Genomic DNA, 19,150 nt, shown 5'->3' with positions numbered 1-19,150 from the left:
ACAAAACCACATCATAATCATCATCGCATGTTCCATCCCAACATTTCTTCCCATATAAAGCCTTTCTGAATGCTTTATGTCATCAAAGAATTATTTTTGGCAATAATATATCCTAAATGGAATTTGTGTGTAACCATACTATCTTTTTAAGCTGGGTGCCAACCTTGTAGTGTTCCTGACATTAAATTTCCCTTAAAAAAAATTTCAACTTTGAACTTGAGGATGTGTCTACAAGCATTGGTGACTCAAAGACAGAAGTGTTTAATTAAAGGGATACAAGAAATTAATATGCATCTGTTCAACAAAGACTAAATTTAGTTAATTTTTATCCTAAGTGCATTGACATTGTAAGAACAAAATGGTGAAAAGATTGCTAGAGAAGCTATTTGCATTGGGGGTGGGTCAGTCGAGTTCATATATTAAAGAATTGGGTCAGTTGAGTTCATGTATTAAAGAATTGTCTGCCGGCTACAGCGTTGCCTGTCAGAGTCTGTCTCAATCAAGCAAAGCTGCAGATCTCCGAGAGCTGTTATTGATCAAAATAAAAACCCCCATTTTATTTGGGTTCAAACAAAGAGCCAGTGCTAATATGAACTATATTTGATCACCAAGTGTGTGATATTTGAAGATGCAGTTTTACTACTCCACAGCTTGTTAAAATGTCTTAGTCCCTTTTGAAATACAGATAGATTTGATTATTCATATCAGTTTGAGAACAAAAAGAGGTGTTGAAGGAATGATCATTTCTTCGATGATGTCCCATCTCCAGATAAAAAGAAGAAAACAACAAAAACAAACAAATGTTTGAAAACAGTTGAACCCCATCACAAAGATTTCTAACTTCCATCATCAGTCAACATTTCCTGAAGACACACGTTTTTCTTCAGCCTTTATTTAAATGGCTCAAAAACCACATCACAATGGACAGACTCCCTTGTTAAAGGAAACAATTACTTGGTAGTATAGGTTATTTTAATGGACATATCACTTTAAATGAAGCCATCACATCTGTTCCGCCTTCTAATTACAAACGCAAAAAGAATACAATTCACCAACGCATCATAAAAAAGTGAAACATAAGTGATTTAAATGCATATGTATGTTCCTTAGTCAATGCAGCATGCAATCTGCTGTGTTTTTTACATGTTCTGGGCACAAATCAGATGGAAAACCTGTTCTCTGACGAAATGTGATTTCTTCTCCCTGGATAAGTTTGGTGCTGTGTTGAAGCAATGGTTTGCACAAATGGTTTACAGTGTTCACACTACAGATCTCGCCAGTGTTCCTAGCTAAATTTTTCCTGGGGACTGATATTTTATGATCAAGATGATGTGTCACACCACTCTGATGCAGGTTGAGTACTAAGATATATTAATCTAATGTATAGGAGAGAACTTCACTGGTACATAAGAAATGATTTCTTTCTCTTTCTTCAAAAAGGGGGAAAACATCAGAAGTATTTTTGTAGTGTTATCCAACTGCCCTTGCTCATAGGGGTGACTAAATGGCATTTACTGCTCCCCAATAATTGTTTAAAGAATTGTGGGTAGTTCTTATATTAAATGGTAGAATAAACATTGAGAAGTGATGATACTATTTTCTTCTTAAAGAAAGATAACTTGTTTCTAGTAAAAAAGAGTCCTATTTAAAGAAAACATTTGAATGAGGTTCATTTTCTGGACATCTGACTGGGAAGGAAGTCAAGAACTTGATGAGAGATAGGAGTTAGTTATTAGGGCAAGGCAGCATAATCAGAGTCCCATGATATCAACCAAAATTGAATTAACAATTCAATCTTAAATATTAAGAAACTATTAGTTATTGTATCTCTTAAGAAAATCTTAGTTATTGTATCTCTTGCTCAATCAAGGTTGGATGTAGGTTCTTTTCCCTACTTTTGACCAGGGCTGGGAGTGTTGGTGGCATGTACATGGGCCTCGGTTCTCCCCTTGCCAAGAAGGAGGCATCTCAAAAGCAGAGGCTTTATTTTATTCATGGGTGTGTCCTGTTCCTGAGAATAGACCCATTACCAAGAATGGAACTTGACATTAGCTGGCAGTATTTTTTGAATGAATGAATGAACCTGAAAGTATGGATGGGTAATTGACTGATCCTGACAAAATTCTGCTTTCCAAGTGTCACTTTATGTGGAAATATTAAAACCAGTGTTAACATCCTTTCAATCTGAGGGCCATTTTCCCCCCTTGTTAATTATTGCTAAATCTCCGAAGACCCTATTATTCTCTCTCTGCCGCAATTGTTGTGAGGACAAAATGAGATGATAATATGTAAAGTACTTAAAACAGTGCCTGGCCCAAAGTAAGCGCTTGGTGAACATTAGCTATAGTCATTTCGTTCACTCCTAACTAAGACCCAAATAACTCAGCCAAAGCCTGATCAATTTCTCATCCAATAGAAATTTAATTATCTTAATTATTAACATGTTTAAAAACCTGAATTTGATGGCATCATTAAATATAGCTGAAGTTTCAAATGCATTGAGAATATACACACACATAAGCACATGGAAGACAATAGACAACCATCAGGGTAAATTTGATCAAGATACAATAGAGAATGAAAGTCAAGAGTAGGGCCTTTAGAGCTGGCTGGTACTGCCTTAGAGAACCAACTTTTTCTCCTCCTCTCTGTGAAAGTTTAAACTTAACTTGTCTGAGTCTCTCTTTCCTCATTTTTAACATGGAGATAATAGGTTTGTTGCCAGTTATTCATAAGGCAATAATGCAAAGCACACTGCCTAGATCATTCTAAGTACTCAGTAAATATTAGCTGTTATTATTATTGCTACCACCTCTGCCATCAAATTTCATCACATGCTGTCAAAGCTTTTAAAGTGAACTCTGTCATTTTCATGAGCAAGAAGAAGAAAATCCTGATAGAGTTTGACAAATAAGGACCCCAAAGTAAATTATTTCTCCTTTACATACACAACTGACTTCCTTTGATATTAATATGAGATCTCCGTGTGCATAGAAATGAGGAGAAGCCAAATGCTCTTCACATCTATTTGTTTTTCTAACTTCAAAAGCAGAACTCCAAGGCAATCTGCAGCCCTCACAGCCTCCTGACTGGATTCACTAATAGAGCATCAGATAGAAGCTCTAGTCTTCAAACAGCAACTCTAGATCACCTGAGTGGCATAAAAGACATGTACACACTGAATATTTTCCTTCCAAGCTTTTCCCCCATCATCTCCATTCCCACTGTGACACCTGAATGTTATGAATATTCAGGCTATTAGTCTACTGGTAGATATCCCTTCTCTAAATTACCCAAACTTCAATTCACATGTCACCATTATCCTAAAACATAGTCCAATAATATGTCTCTACTCAAAAAAGTTGCCATGACTTCCCAGTGATTCCAGAATGCATAAACACATCCTTAGCCTAAGGGCTGAGTCTTCTCCATTTGCCCCTCCAGATCCGCTCTCCACTCTTCTCCACTCTGCTCTGTACAGTAGGCTCGCCTCCATAGATGAACACTAGGAACTCTTGCTCTCTGGCTTCTAGTTGGGTTTAACCAAAGGGAAAAGTCAAAGGGTCCTGGTGAGGACCTTGATTGAACAGTGGGAGAAGAGAGAGCTGCATTCTTCTTCCCTGCCAGAATATGATTTTGAAAGTGGCTGTATTTCTCTACTTAAGGCCACAGTTCCTGCCAGGAATCCTTTTCCCAGAGACATAATGCTTTCCACATTCTGGTAACAGTTTCCTCCTCTTGCCTGTTCGGGTCTAAAGGTGAGGATTTCTTCCCTTATTAAACTATATTTTACCCCATTCAAGTGTGCCATCTGTTTCTTATCAGGACCTTAACCAATATAGAGTAGTTCCAGAAAACAGACCCTCAAAATATGATTCTGAGAATGAGTGGCCCACATATTTCAAGAAAGGACAAACAGACTCCTTGCCAGGGAAGAATAAGACACTGGTAATTCATGTCATGTGCTACCATCATGAACACTCAAATTATCACATCACCTAACCATTCCCCTAAGAAGACCTGGGCAATGCTTTATCAAGGCATTTGGAAATGCATTGACAAGAGAAGCACTGGCATCCTTGAAAGTCCCTGAGGTGGTGATATTATATAGAAGAGAGAGGTGGAAGCTGGCATTGAACTTCCTTTCAATGGAAATAATGGATCTCAGGATGGTAGAAACCAGATGGCAGTGCAATTACCCCAATAAGCCACGGAAGAGATCAGGAAAGATAAGTAGAAACAGGCTGCCTTCAAGTGGAAGGGCCAACTGTACACTTTATAAGGGCTCTGTCTACTCTCTGCCCTCCGTCATAAGACAGTCTTGATTGCCTTGATATCCTCCAGAATATCACACTGGTCTAGTTCATCATTGACTTCATGCAAGTTGGATCTGGAGAACAGGAAGCAGCTAGAATTCCAGATGTCTTAGAAAGACATATGCATTCCAGAGTATGGGAGAAAATCTCCACAGAATCTCAGGGGCCTGCTACATTGGTGAAGGTTCCAAGGGTCCAGTAGTCTGGGAGCATAGCCAGGTATCTCTTCTAAACTAGGAAAGAAATCTTTTACCTTGACTCACTTTCCACAAAGAGGTGTAAGGTTTGGTGGGCGTCTTTGGATTCAAGAAATAACATAGGTGTACTGCTCTGACCCAAGTTCCAGATCATCTGGGAGGCTGTCTGTTTTGATTAAAAATGAGGCTGCCATTCAGACTGCTTAGCTACTTGGACCTTCTGACCAACCATATCCAACTGGACTGGAAGTGTTTATGGTAGATAGAGATACTCAATGAAGTCCTTAGCAAGACCCAGTAAGAGAAGCACAGAACATCTCCCTTAGGGTTTGGAGTATGGCCGTGCCAACTTCTGCCAAGAAGAATTCACCATTAGAAAGGCAGATCCAGACTTGCTACTGAGCCTCGTGGAGACTGAACACCTGACCGTGGAACATCAAGTGGTTATCTCTCATGAACTGCATGTTATTTGACTGTTTTCTGATTGACTAAATAGAAAATTGGATGTGCACAGCAGCATTTCATTGTCAAATGGAAATGGTTTATGTAAGACTTGGCCTGAGCAAATCTGGAAGGGACAGTGAGGAGCACAGACAGGTGGCTCAGAGTGCCATGGTACTTGCTCTTCGTACTGTGCTCTCTTCTCCAGCCTGAACCTATGATATCTTAGAGGACTCTCAATTACTAGTTAACAGAAAGGAAAGGCACAGGTTGTTTTACTGATGTGTTTTCCAATCTACTGGCACCAGCCAGAAGTGAAAGGCAGTTATATTGCAGCTTATTTAGGGGTAGCTCTGAAGGACAGTAGAGGAGAAAAATCCTCCCAGTGAGCCAAATTGTGGGCGGTACATCTAGTTATCCACTTTATGGGCAAGAAGAGATGGCCTCATGTGTGTATCTATGCTGATTCAGGAGCAATGCCCAAAGGATTGGCCAGTAGGTTAAGTGTTCAGAAAGAGCAATATTGGAAAAATGGTGGCAAGGAGGTCTGAAGGAGAAGTAAGTAGGTAACTTCTAGGAATGGGTACAGCACATGAAGATATTCATTCCCCACATAAATTTCTACCATAGAACATCCATTGAGAAGGAAGATATCAATAATCTGGAGGACAATGTGACCTGTCTGTTGGACATCTGTCAGCTTTTTTCTCCAGCAACCCCAATACTTATTCAGTGGTCCCATGTACAAAGTGGTCATGGTGGCAGAGAGGGAGGGCATGCATGGGCACAACGACATAGACTTTCTCTCCTTTGACTACCTCCATTGCTGAGTGACCAGTCATCAGCAAAGACCAACTTTGAGCCTCCGCTGTGACATCTTCCTGGGAAGTAAAGAACTTTTTCATAAAGCATAACAGATCCACTTTACAAGATCATTCTTTATTCTGAGATTAGGTCTTTCCACTTTCTGGTGTGAAAATATATTTTATTTGACTACATAACAAATATAGGAAATACTAGATTTTCTTTCTTTTATTTTTTATTTGTTACTCAATGTTTATACTTGACAAAATAAAATATGACTACCTTTTATTAGTTTCTGGAAATTTTATTACTTTGTGAAATCCAAAGTTCTAGAAATCACTGATGTATTGTTTAAGAGCACTATAGCCCTGGAAATAGACAGTTTCCCAACTCTACTACTAACCTCTGGAGGAAATTTATTTACCCTTTCTGGACCTCGGTTTCCTCACTGACTTCACAGGATTTTTTGGCAAATTCAATGAGGTATTGCATAGAAAGCGTTTCTTTCACCCAGTATCTGGCACCTAATAAGAGCTCAATAAACTTATGTTACTGTCAGTTCATTACTATTATTGTTATTATTACTACTACTACTATTACCACCTTGCTCCAAAGCATAGCAGAAAAGAAGCTGTTGAAACTTTCTACAGCACTTAGGGTGGGTATCTGCCTCCCCTAAGCTCAGGACCTAGTGTCATTTCCTGGATTAGACACTGATGTAAGAATCAAGCAATTTGCATACCAACCTGGCCCTCTCCCTAACTTCCCACGGAACTATTGCCTGACTTCTCATCTCCAAAATGAGAGACTGCAAGAAGATGATTTTAAGGTCCTTTAAAGCATTGACCTTGTTTGGCTATAGGAAACATCTCCAGAATGGTCCTAACCTCTCTGTATTTCTTCATCAGGAAAAAGGAATAAGTGTGGGAGGAGCATGACTCAAACATGTTTGCTTTCTAGCCACTTTTGGGAGGGGGGGTGAAATTTACATAACATAAAATTAGCTATTTTAAAGAGTATAACTCGGTGGCATTTAGTAAATTGATAATGTTATGCAACCACGACCTCTATCTAGTTCCAGAACATTTTCATCACTCCAAAAGAAAACCTCATACCCATGAAGCAGTCATTCCCCATTTCCCCTCCCCCTAGTCCCTGGCACCACCAATCTGTTTTCTGTCTCTATGGACTTACCTATTCTGGACATTTCATGTAAATGGAATCATACACTATGTGACCTTTGTGTCTGGCTTCTTTCACTTCTCATGTTTTTGAGGTTCATCTATGTTGTAGCAAGTATCAGCAGTTCATTCCTTTTTATGACTAACACCCCATTGTGTGTGTGTGTATACATATATATTTATGTATGTATATATACTACAATTTGTTCATCCATTGATGGACATTTGGGCTTTTTCAGCCACTTCTTAATCATTCATTATCATTAATGATTTCCAGTGTGGTTATTCCTTTTTGCCCTTAATTTGCCTCCCTTATTTTCAATAAAAGACATCCAAGATCATTCAACCCATCAGTTAATGTTAAAGGACCCACATTCCAACAGGACCTTATTTCAAAGATATTTTTCAGTGCAACAGTATCCTCCATGACTCAAATCATTCTCTTTTCTCAGAGAATGGTGTCATTTAAACTGTATACTCTAAAAACAACCCTAGTGTACAAGAGGAAGAAGATACACTGACTTCATAACCTGCAAGTGACCATATATATAAACAAACAAAGAAACATGTTCCAGAGAAGGAAAAAAAAAATACCCTGAGTGGCTCAGCAAAAACTTTCAAGGGCAGACAATATGGTCTATCATATCAAGAGAGAAATTTGGTCTGGTCATAAGATGGCAGAAGTGATCCATCTTCCTGGTACTAGCCCCCTCTCTGGAGCAAGGTATCAAGAAAGAGGTCTACCCTGGGTGTCGAAGGGCTTCCTATCACCTCTTCTACTTCTCTCCAGTCACTCTGTCCACTGATCACAGACCAATAGGATGAGGACCTTTTCCCCAATTGGACAGCCAACTCCCAGGGAGAATATGAAGAGTACGGTTCCAGACCAGAGATTATGGGACCTGTGATTATATCATCTGGAAGCAAACTAAGTCCATGACCTCTCATATGGGTTATCCAAATGTAAGAGTGTCATTATTACTTGGTGGTGTTTTTTCCCTCCCACTTAGATTCTTCTTCACATGAATCCTGTCTCTTTAACTGCCTCACCCAAAAAGTTGTGTCTACACCCTACTGAGGGAAATGGATATCTGGCAATGATCCAGTTCATTTGATCAACATAGCTAGCGGAACCAGATAATTTAAGCTCCAAAGTTCCCCATTAATCAAAATATTCTGATGATGGATACATCTGCTTTTACTTTGAGTTGTGTAGATACAGTCTAATTGTTCATTTCCTAAAGACAGAATTGTATCATCTGTAACGTTCGTAGAGCTCTTCCTGCCCACATTTCTTTCCCAGCCTGTTTGACTGAACAGATAACTCAGTAATTAAAATTCATAATCAACACATGTTGAGTACTTTTCATCTTTCTTCTGTTTTTACAATCGTTTTTCCTGACTTCTGGGTGGTTTGCCAACTGTTCCACTCTTCAGGAGTAAATACTAGAGGTTATCTTCCCATAGGGCCACTACATTGACCATCCTTCTTAATCCTTCCTTTTTCCTCTTGCCTCAATGGCAATCTCCACCACCTCTGATGGCAGGAACTTCAGAAACATTGGCAGTTCTGACTATACCTCGAAAGCCAGTTAGAGAATAAAGTAGTGATTAGAAGGAGAAATAAAGAATGGAGACAACAGAGAGTTTGGTTTGAAGCCAGATATACCACTGGCTTTACAGCCATAGTGTCCCTTTTCAGAAGGTCTGTGTGTCCTCGACAAGCCCGTTAGGCTTGTGCCATTGGAATGGAACCTGGCCAAGCCAACCTCACATCAAACAAGTGGGAGGAGAGGCTGGTGGGCTGGTATGTAGCTAAGGTTGCAGTTAACAGGAGGTTAGAGGGACCTTCATAAAATCTTTGCCTGGGGACACAAAATGGATGCATTCTGAAAAAGAAGACCAAGCTCACGAACCTGACTTGGGTTTTGGGGGTAGTTGACTACACAAGTGCCATGCGCAGCTTTAGGGAGCAGAGCTCTCATGACTTCTAAAGTGAACCTGAATCAAGATTATCACAACTTCCCTCACTGGGAACAAACAGCCAGAGTCACGTCTTCTCCTGGAATCCTTGCATCCCTCCCTTCAACATACCAGTGGCTTGTTTTCCCTTCGACACCTAGGAAAGCCTTCCCCATATATGGATCTCTCTCCTTCCCCACAATGGTCCTGTTACTCCATCTTACAGAGGAAGCCACCACCAAAGTCACACTTTGACTGAGCTGCCAGCCCCTCCCCATTTCGATGCCCCGAAGCTTTGCTCCAGGCCCCACTTTTGGGCTCTAAGAAGTTGTTAGTTCTTTAAAATATAGATCATTGAGATTCAAAAGCTGTTGTTGCATAATCCAATTAGAGACCCACTTATGGGGCTTGTGCATTTCTCCCAGACTTACCCTCCTTGGAGTACATAAATGAGGCTGCCTCCTCACAGTTCCAGAAACCTGTGAAGCCGAGATGGTATTTTTAACACACCCATTTTCAACAATGTCTGTGCCTACCACTTTTGCTTTTGCTGTTGGCACAGGTGAGGAGCTGCCTGACAGCTGAGCTCCGGATTCGGCATGTGGGGCCCAGGGTGGGCCTCAGATTTTTCAAAGGGTAACGTTTTCACACATGGAAAAACACTCGAGTGTTTTCAGTATTCATGGCCCAGTATAGCTCCTTCATGCGTATTTCGTAGATAAACAAGAGGCATCTAACAATGGAAATTCTATCACCTTATCTGTTTTACCCTTCCTGCCATCTGGAAGACACACAAGCACACACCTGGGAAGTTCACTTTCTTCTTGAACTCCAAAAAACTTTTATGATTGTACATAGAATCTTCTTAGAGTGCTCAGAAGGCTCCACATGTTCTCCAAACCCTAAAGAAAATGAGGCCTGGAATTCCTTACTCCAGCCAGAACCTGGCCTAGAAGCAGTAAAATTTCTTGAAGTTCCAAGATAAACAGGAGACTGACTTCGTAGCAAGTGGAAGGCCACAGGCCGTATCCTATGGGTTAAGTGGAAACGCATGTGCAATCCCCTTGGTCATGCTGCGGAAAAATCTAAGATTGGTCAGGATAGCACATCGTGGAAGCTGGGCCACTCCATCAGTTCTCTGTGTGGAGGAAAATAGGAAACTTTGGTCTCCCTGCAGTCCCCCATGGACCATACTACCTTTGGTGGTGAAGGGCTCCAGAGTACACCACTGTGGCATAAAAATTATCTTGAGCAGAGGCATTTGCCGTTCCTGAAATCCCTTATCTGCTTAAAAGCAGAGCCTCCCAAAAGACCTCAACTGCCATAAATCCCCCTAGGGAATTTCTTGCAACTGGAGAAGATTGACTCTTCACAAGAGATGAGACATTGTCATAAAACTATCATCTCTCCCATCTTTTCCCTTAAAGGCCCATTTATCTTTCCAAAAAGTCATTTGTTTTTCCATAAGTGCCCTTCTCCCCTTTCACTATTAAGATGGTGTATACGCCTTCAATTCTGACCCCTTCCTTGAGTCACACCTTTCTGTGAACTCCCTTAAGAACATTTTGAATCTGTCTTTTCTCTTGCTGGGCTGTCTTTTGTCAGTTTAACTCAAAGGTCCCCAAGTCCTGAACCTAAGAAGGTAAAGGGAAAGCTCTCTTTCTCTGCAGTGGGTCAGCCTGCGCAAGGCGTCTTCATTTGCCCTTCTAGACCCATCCTCTACCTTCTGCCCTCAGCTCTGCCTTAGGAGACTCACCTGCGTGGACTACTTTAACAAGCTCCCTCTGGTTTCCAGTTTGGTTTGGCCAATGGGAAGCATCAGGAAGAGCTCAGAGAAAGAAGAACGAGGTCGTGGTATTTATTCCCCCAGTTCTCCCTGGCGCTGTGGGCTCACCATGGGCTACGTACCTCCACTGAGGGTTCTAGTTCCTGTCAGGGAGCCACCCTATGCAACTTCTCTGGCTCCAGGTTTTAGTAACCTCTCCCTCCACTTCCCTCTCTGCCCTTGGGGTGAGAAAGTCCTAACTAACTATCCCTTGAATTACCCTATACCCTATTCCACCTTTCTGCACTGTTGTATATAAACTCCTTCCAATTACCTAATTTGGATGTGCTCTTTCTTGCCAGAACCCTCACTGATGTATAGGGAAGGCAGAAGACAATCATGGATTTGGAGGCGATCTCGTTACCTTTGAGCCAGAGCCCCAGGGCTAGGGAGTCACTGAACTCCTCCTACTCCAAGCCCTCTCTCCTGGTCTGGCATCAGGACCCCAGCTGACTTTTTTATGCTCCTTTAGAGCCATGAAAGCACAATCAATCCTCTTGACCCTTGGGCCATGGACCTTGTGCTTATTACCAAGATGAAGGTAATAACAGGGTAACACCACCAGCATTCCAGCACTTTTGAGTAAGGAGCAATCTGATCTATGTCCCTCTTTCAGCAGAGTTTGTCAAGTCTCCCCTAGACTGGGTAAGGAGAGAGTGGAGAGATAGCACCCACCATGTGCTCAAAACTGCCTCCACAGCGACTTCACCTCAGGTCCTAGGACAAAGCCACACCTTCTTCACTCTCTCCCCACAGGAAAGCCAAGTCCCAACCAAATAGGGCACTCTCCTCAGATATCAGAGGAAGGCTCTATCTTCTCTTTTGGAACAAAACTCTCAATTCTAACATCCATCATAGCCAAAGTATTCCCTGCTTCCTCTCTCCAGTAGATCTCCCAGGAATGGGCTGCCCAACCTAGTAAACTGCATGTTAGACCCCAGTGCAGGAAGGCAGCCACTTGTTTCTTGTCAGGTGCTATAAACAAAAGAGGGAGCAGTAGGTCACCTGCCCACCCCCGATACGAGAAGGGACATCTTTGATGGTAACACGCTCACCTGCACTGTTTTCCTAATAGCTTAAAGGATTCCATCTGAACTTCTTGGCTTGGCATTCAAGGTCATTCAGAATCTGGCCTTAATCTATCCTTCCAGCTACAGGCAAAATTCCTGATCAACTGGTCGGTTAGATGATCAAAGACCTTACAGATGAAGTCAGGGGTCTTCATCTGCCTTTTAGGTGATGGGGTCTGAGCAGTGGGAGAGGTAAGATGATTACAATAAAAGACCACACAGACGTCAGTGTGGTGAAAGACCAGGATGGACGTAGCCTGAGCGGAGGTGGGATGGGGAAGTGAGAAGGAGGGAGATCCACAGCTTCCTTGGAATGTGACCTTCTGCAAGGTCGGGAGGGTTGTGAGTGAGCCCGCACCCGCCTGCAGAGGAGCACGTGGCGTAGAACAAGCTGCTGGCAGCTCCCTGGAGAATCAAGGGTCAGGGTCTCAGCAGCTGCTGTAGTCCTGCTACAGCCACCTGACCCTCTGCTCCAGGGAAACTGGAAAAGGAGGGAGACAGGTTCAAAAAAGGAAACGAAGAGAAACTTTGAACACAAGAGTCACTGGATTCTCACAACGTCCTGAGCTGAGCCTTATTCTCAGATCCTTTCCAACCTTCCGTGGCATTTCAGACACCTGATCAGACCCTGGAGCTCAGGGAATAGAAGGAGAGGGAGGCTCAGGGGCCCGGGCGGGGAGGCGAGGATTCCAGGTGGGCTGCACTGGTGGCCTCCCCTTGCCCTTCTGCCAGCCTGTGTGCTGAGATGCTGGCAGGGGACCGTCATGAAGCCCCAAGGTGAGCAGAGGGGCTGAAGGTCTTTGTGTCCTGACTTCAAGAGAGCCACCCACCTCCTTAAAGATTTCCTCCATCAAAGACTCAAAGAGGCAATTCACAACAGAAGAAATCAAGATTCAGTAGCACATGTCATGTTGGTCAACCTCACCACCCACCAAAGAAACGCAAATTAAGGCAAAATACAGTTTTTTACCTATCAAACTACCAAACACTGAGAAAGTTTTGGGGGAGAGTTTAAAGAAACACAGCCTGTTATAAATCGCTGGTGGCCATGTAAAGCAAAACCATCCTCCTGGTACTTTTTAATAAGCATCAAAGTACCTGAAAAGTGGCACACCTGTCACCCAGCCATCTCACTTAGTGGAATTTATCCCCCATGACGAATCAAGAATGTGACCATGGTACTAACTCTCATTGGATGATGGTCTTTTATTCAATCTTCCACATTAGAGGACTGAAGATGGTGTCTACCCCCCCACCAAACAATTCCTCAACTGGTTTTTAATAAGCACATGTATGAGAAAACATCACCTTAGTGGCCATATAAACAAAAGTCCCAAATACGTTAACTTTCTACACTAGGCCTTAGTTTCTGTTTTTGCTTTTTTTTAAAAAAAGATTTGCACCTGAGCTAACTGTTGCCAATCTTTTCTGGTTTTTTGTTTTTTTTCTGCTTTTTCTCCCCAAATCCCCCCAGTATATAGTTGTATATTTTAGTTGTGGGTCCTTCTAGTTGTGGCAGGTGGGACGCCGCCTCAGCATGGCCTGACGAATGGTGCCATGTCTGCGCCCAGGATCTGAACCAGCGAAACCCTTGGCCGCCGAAGCAGAGCGCATGAACTTAACCACTTGGCCACGGGGCCAGCACCTAGGCCTTAGTTTTTGGCTTTGTTTCCACTGTTCCTTCCCAGAAATAGTTTAACCCTTCACACATATTTTTTTAATTGAAAAGTCTTGTATAATGTATGTGACAAATAATTTAATATGGATTTGGCCCATGCTGGGTCAGTCAGGAGAAATTATGATGCAGTAACAAAAATCCCCCAGATTTGTGGGTTTATCACCACAAAGCTTTATTTCTTGCTCATGCAACACATCCCACATGGGTCAGCTGGAGGGTCAGCTTCATGTCACCTCACTTGGGGACCCAAGGTGCTGGAACCTCCATATCTGCAACATAGCTGGTTGCCCAAGCAGAGGAAGGGAACCCAAGAGGGCACTACACCAGCAACTCAATCCTCCAGCCTGGGAGAGACGCCCATCACTTCCACTCACGAGTCTTAGAACGAAGCAAGTCACATGGCCACACGAATAACTCCAAGGGTGTGGGAAGCTCTATTCTATTATGTGTGGAAGGAAGGAAACCAGAACCACCCCCATGTCTACCACACAAGCCAGGGCCAGGGAGTTTGCCTCTAAGGTATCAGACTTGGATATCAGACTATGTAATTCACTCCTGAAATTTACTGAGTGCATTGGGAGGAAAGAGGAAATAGGATCGTCCTATTAACTCATGACCCATTCAGTGATTAACTATGGCCTATTTGTTCAGCATTGTGCTAGTAGTTAGGAAAAGACAAAGAATTATAATCACAATGTTTCCAGGTGGTTAAATCCAGTTGAAGAGGTAATACTTGAAATACAAAGTTGTATATAAAATGTAGGGGCTCAGTCATAATGCCTGACAACAATATAGGACTATGGCTTCTTAACCTGCTTCAGGCTTCAGAATCACTCGGGTAGCTATTTCAAACGATCCATCATCAGGCTCCAGTGACAGAAATATTGAATCAGCAAATATTCAGTAAGATGAATGCCAGGCACATGAATTTTGACCAAACTCCTTAGATGACTCTGGGTCCACCCCAAATTAAGAACCATTGAAATATGAGAACCCAACAGTCTTGCTCTTAAGGGAAAATAGAGTGTTACAGACACCAACTAGAGGTTTAGAGAAGGAAGAGAAACCTATATCCCAGAGCCTTGCTGTCGGGAGTTTTCAAGGGGAAGGTGGGCCCCGAGCCCCTGAAGGAGAGGTAGGGTTTAGCTAAGTGGTTGTGAGAGTTGAGGAGAGGCCAGGGTTCATGGGTAGGTGTACATATACATAAATTACACTAGAGGAATAAAGAATATTTTGATTAGTGGGAACTTAAGTTGCAATGATGTTTAGAATCTAAGTTTCCTGAAAAGTGAGTACAGTCACATGCTGCTTAACAACAGGGATACCTTGCGAGAAACGTGTCATTAGGTGATTTTGTCATTGTGTGAACATCATAGAGTTTACTTACACAAACCTAGACGGTACCACCTACTACATACTAGGCTATATGGTACTAATCGTATGGGACCACCATTGTATATGCAGTCCATCATTGACGGGAACATCGTTACGCGGAGCATGACTGTACTTAGTTTAGACCAACATCCAGCTCTGTCAAAAGCCTTTGAATCAGCACAGTTCCTCAGCACTTCAGACAATGACAAGCTGATGATAAATGCTTCATTAATATTTGTTGAGTTAATTAAATTATTAATTAATCAATTCTGAATCGAGTAACTGAAGATCAAACTTCAAAAGTCAAAGAAGATAATTAATGGCTATTTATAAATAACTTATACCCGACTTCTCCTTTGGTTCTCCTTCTCCCAGAGATTAAAACAAGAAGCTATATGGCCCTTTCATTCTTTTTAATAATACACATGCTACTCCTACTTCCATAAAGCATTCTCAAAGCTCACTGAAGGAACTGAAGAGGCCGTTGAGATCTCCTAAAAGACAGAAGCATTTCGGGGGAGGCTGATAGAGCATAATGATTAAAACCATGACTGTTGGAGTTGAACAGACCTTCCTTTGTCACTTACTAGCTGTGTCACCTTGGACAAATGAGTCAACCTCTCTGTAAAGTTGGGATAATAATATCTAACTCATAAGAATATTTTAAGGGTTAAATAATACTAAGACCATAAAAACAACTGAGAAAAATCTACGACAATGGCATGGTCAGGACCAATACATGTTGACAATTACCTGTGATAGGTGAGGATATCAAGACATGCACTCAACTGAGGCAGCAAACAGTTTTATCATATGATAAAACTCAAAAGATCAAACCATATAGAGGCAAGTGACCACACTTCAGTCAATATGGGATTTTAGATTTTATCAATTTAGACAACTGCATTAAAAATGCTGGACATTTTGCCATATGCTTAAACTACCTAGCTGATAGATGCAGAAAGCTCCCCACATCTCATTTTCATAAATCCCTGAGACACAAATGATTTAGGCAACAAACTTTCTTTGCATTGGCCTGACCTGTATTTACAAGGTTCCCTGTTGGCCGTACTACCTCGTTCTCTTCCCAGCCCTGTGCCACTGGCTTAAACAAACACACGCATCTGCTCAGAAGAAACACACTCAGGTCTTTGTCTCTTCCAGGCAAAGAAACAAAACAAACAAGTAAACAAAAAAGGTTGATATGATAAAAGTTGAGCCAACCATGATTTTTGGCTATAGAACACCAAATTGGCTAAACTAATTTAAAACATCAAAACAGACTTGACTGGATGAATGCACAATTTATTAGATACGGATCCAATAGAGCAGGTTCATAACTGGCCAAAGAAAAGTAACAATAAGTGTAATTGGCATTTTTAAGCGTGTAGTATGTGCCAGGAATTGTGCTAAATGCTTTGTATGAATTATTGTGCCGTCTACACAACGTAGTGATGTAGTGTTATTTTACCCACATTTCTCAAACGAGGCAGTAGTAACACTGAGAACGTAGGCAATTTGCCCAAGGAAGCAGCAAATCACCAAAACTCAAGTTGTGATACCCAACCTTATTTCCATGGCTTAGTTCTTATATTTGAATATCAGGAATGCAGTGGATATAAGCCATCTTAAATTCAACATGGCCTTCAACAAAACTTCCTAAAATCCTTGTGCTCAAGATCTGAAAATGTAAGCTAGGTCTCAGAAAATGAAATAAATGTATGGTACATTCATCAACCCTGGTCAAGTAGTGTTGATTTTATTACTATTATTCTTATTAAATTTTATGAAAGATGATGTCTGGTTAGGTCCTATATAGATCTGTCTTCATCAAAATATTACTGACGAGACGAAAACATAAAAGAACACTTAATATGCTTACATGTTACAAAAATCATGAATAAGAAACAAAAAATTCAAAGACTCTCAATAGGCTCATTATTCTACTCCACAACACCTATGAAATGCTAGGCACTGTCACGGGCACTGGAAACACAGAGATGAGAAACACAATCTCTGACCTCAAGGAACTCATAGTCTGGCCAAAGAGACTAACAGTGTGCAACATTAACCAGATAGTATTGATGAGACAAATACAGAATCCAGTGTTGGGACCCAAACAGTCAGCTAAGCAAGTACAGGACGGTAGTGATGTGGCTCCACGGCCACTGATGTGGAAAAGACTTTGGAGTATATTTTGCTACACACTCCATGATTCAAGAGCAAAACGTTGCTCTCAAAGACACTAACGCATTCCTGGAATCTGTTAATGACAGCGTAGTGTTCAGAAGGAAGCAAGTGATAAACTAGCACTCTGGGAAGATCTGATCCTATGCACGGTTCTGAGCTCACTTCTGGGTACCAATATCTAAGAGGGGATGAGAGACATTTCAAACTGGAAAAGATCTAGAAGGAAATGGTGACCAGGATAATAGTGAACCTGAATGCCTGGAGACTTGTGAAAAAGAGGAATTAAGGAACCTGGGTAGCTGTCTTCGAGTATCTCCAGACGTGCCAGATGAAAGAAGGGTTAGATGTCAGCCCTTCCAGAGGGCAGACTAAGTACTAATGGGAGGAAAGTGTACGTGTCAAAATCTTCAAATAACACAACTGTAGCAAAATCAATGGAAAGAAGACAGAAAAGCCTAAAGGCAGTGGTCTATTGCCGGATTGACTTTCTTACTAGTTATCTTGGATAGGGTGTCTGCAGAGAAAGAATGGTACCCAAGATAGTCTGAGAGGAGGAGATTGCAGTGAGCATCTTGTCCAGCAACCCACACCACAGGGAGGCATTTTCATAAGCATCCCCTGCTCGTGAAGTCAAAGTGGGCTGCAACCTCTGTCCTCTAGGAAGCTGCGATTGGACAACCTGAGGGTGAACAACACACAGCTAAATGAATCACAGAGCAGGAAATAAAATATCCAAAGTCTCCTTGCAGGTCCTGTTCCTTCGAGATTTGAAGTTTGAGGGCGTTGCTAAATCCTGGGAATTGCTCCTTGAAAATGTCTCCCACACCTGCCATCCTGATCCTTATCACCCCACTCCTGTCTCCTTCACCAGATTCCCAAGTGCCATTCCTGCTTTAGTTGGGCACTGAGTTTTTGTGTTAGGATGGGGGAAGGGACTCACAAAACGTGTTTAAAAATGGCTGCCATTCGGGGGACCAACTGGAAGGAGTAAAACGGGGCTCCCCAAGATGAACCAGGGCATTGCCACTTCTCCAAGTTCAAAGACTTCCCTTGTAATCTTCTAATCCTAATAATTAATTCAGTGAATGTTTACTGAATTATTCTATACGGTTTGCCTTTTTTAATGAATCCTCTCAATTTGCCCTCGTTGCAAAGACAAGTAAACTCAGACACAGAGAGGTTAGGACCTGGGACCTCACAAATAGTAGAAACCTTTTGCCTTCCCACCCCACCCTACCCCACCCCTACCCCCTATTTGAGCACAGATAATCGCCCTCCAAAGTCCACCAGCTAAACCACTGCATGTTACTTTGCCATCTAACCAGCTAACAACTTTTTATACCAATTCATGGCCTTTAAAACTAATAATCAGTCCAAAGATTTTTTTTTTTTTTAAATAACGAACAATATTAAGTAGACCTGAGACTTCAAGTGTGATACTCAGGACTTTTTGTTTATTTTCTCCTCTTCTCTGGGCCTCGGTTTCCTTGCAAGATGAAGGGTCGGTTCATTAAACTGTATCCAGGCCTCTCACAGCCCCAACATTTTACGGCTCCTGGATGCCACAGGTTGAATGTAGCACAAGCAAAAATTAGAATTCATTAGAAAATATTACTTATTTATACTTATACTTTTATCTTTCTCCTCTCTCTTTTTTTCTTTTGCCGTTCAGAAGGCTAACCCCAGTCATTGATGAAGAAAAATTCGACCTCTTCTGACTTTGCCCAAACTGGCCTTGAGGAAGAGGAGGAGGGATGGGGGACGCTCCGGGGCCGGGGGCGGGATGCCCGGGGAGGCCGCCCCTGCTCGCCATCCTCCCTGCGGCCGGGGACCTGGGCGCCGAACCCCCCATCGCGCGTCCACGACTCCGCGGAGGCGGACAGCGGGGGATGGGCCGGGCCCCTCGGGGCGGAGCGGGGTCCGCAGACCGGCTCCTGCGCGCACAAAAGGGGCCGCCGCAGCTTCCAGCTGGAGCCGGCCGGGAAATCTGCGCCGAGGGCTCTCAGATGCAGGCGCCACAAAGCCAAAACATTAACATTTTGCTTGCTATTTATTCAGCTTCTCCGTCTTTAATTCCCCCTCGCCGAGTAGCCTCCAAATGTGTCTCTTTGA

The sequence above is a fragment of the Equus przewalskii genome, chromosome 4 (assembly GCF_037783145.1).
Source record: "Equus przewalskii isolate Varuska chromosome 4, EquPr2, whole genome shotgun sequence".
In the NCBI taxonomy this organism is placed as follows: domain Eukaryota; kingdom Metazoa; phylum Chordata; class Mammalia; order Perissodactyla; family Equidae; genus Equus; species Equus przewalskii.
Note: the sequence above shows the minus strand (reverse complement) of the source record.